This window comes from Aptenodytes forsteri, unplaced genomic scaffold (assembly GCF_000699145.1).
Source record: "Aptenodytes forsteri isolate BGI_AS27 unplaced genomic scaffold, ASM69914v1 Scaffold15, whole genome shotgun sequence".
Classification (NCBI taxonomy): Eukaryota; Metazoa; Chordata; class Aves; order Sphenisciformes; family Spheniscidae; genus Aptenodytes; species Aptenodytes forsteri.
In genome coordinates, this window is record NW_008795129.1 from 4,491,993 (window position 1) to 4,492,701 (window position 709).

The following is a 709-nucleotide window of genomic DNA, read 5'->3' on the forward strand; positions in this document are numbered from 1 at the left end:
AACGGGGCCCCGTGGGGCGGGGGGGGAAGGGAATGGCCGCGGGCGAAGTCCCCCTCTCCAGCTGCCGGTTCTGCCGGGGCCGAGTCTAACCGCGGCCTCCAGCCGCAGCTCGGGGGGCTCCGGGCTGACGGCACCCCTCTGCTCCTACCTCGGCTCCTGCCCTTCCCCTCGGCGGCCGGGGCTGCGGCCTCATCTCCGCGGAGATGCTGCGTCCCCGCTCCTCGGGGGGAGCCCTCTCTGGGGGGGAGCCCGGAGCCTTGTTGCTCCCCACGGGAAGGAGCAGGTGCCTGCCCTCTCCCCCTCGCGAGGTGCCCGAGTGGCTCGGCGCTTGGACTCGCTGCCAGGTAGGGCAGCTTAGACATGAAAGCCAGACACAGCTACCGTGTGGGTGGCGTGGTAATGCTGCAGCAGTCACTTGCTGCTTCGCTGCGGGACAGGGACTCCTTAAGCAGCCGGTGGAAAGCCCCACCCGAGCTCTCCTGGAGGGCAGCGCAGGCGGGTGGACTCGGATGCCTAAGCAGTGAACGTCCCAGGCTGGGGAGGCGGTGACGCAGGTGGCAGGTGCGTGCCCTGCTGATGGCTAGCCAAGGGGTTTTACCCTGTGGGCTGACTGTGGGAGACGTCGCTGAGTCTTTCTTCCTGGCTGTTCCTCCTAGAGGCACCCGGCAGTAGGTGTGAGGTGATCTAGCCTGGCTCCCACTGTAGCCTG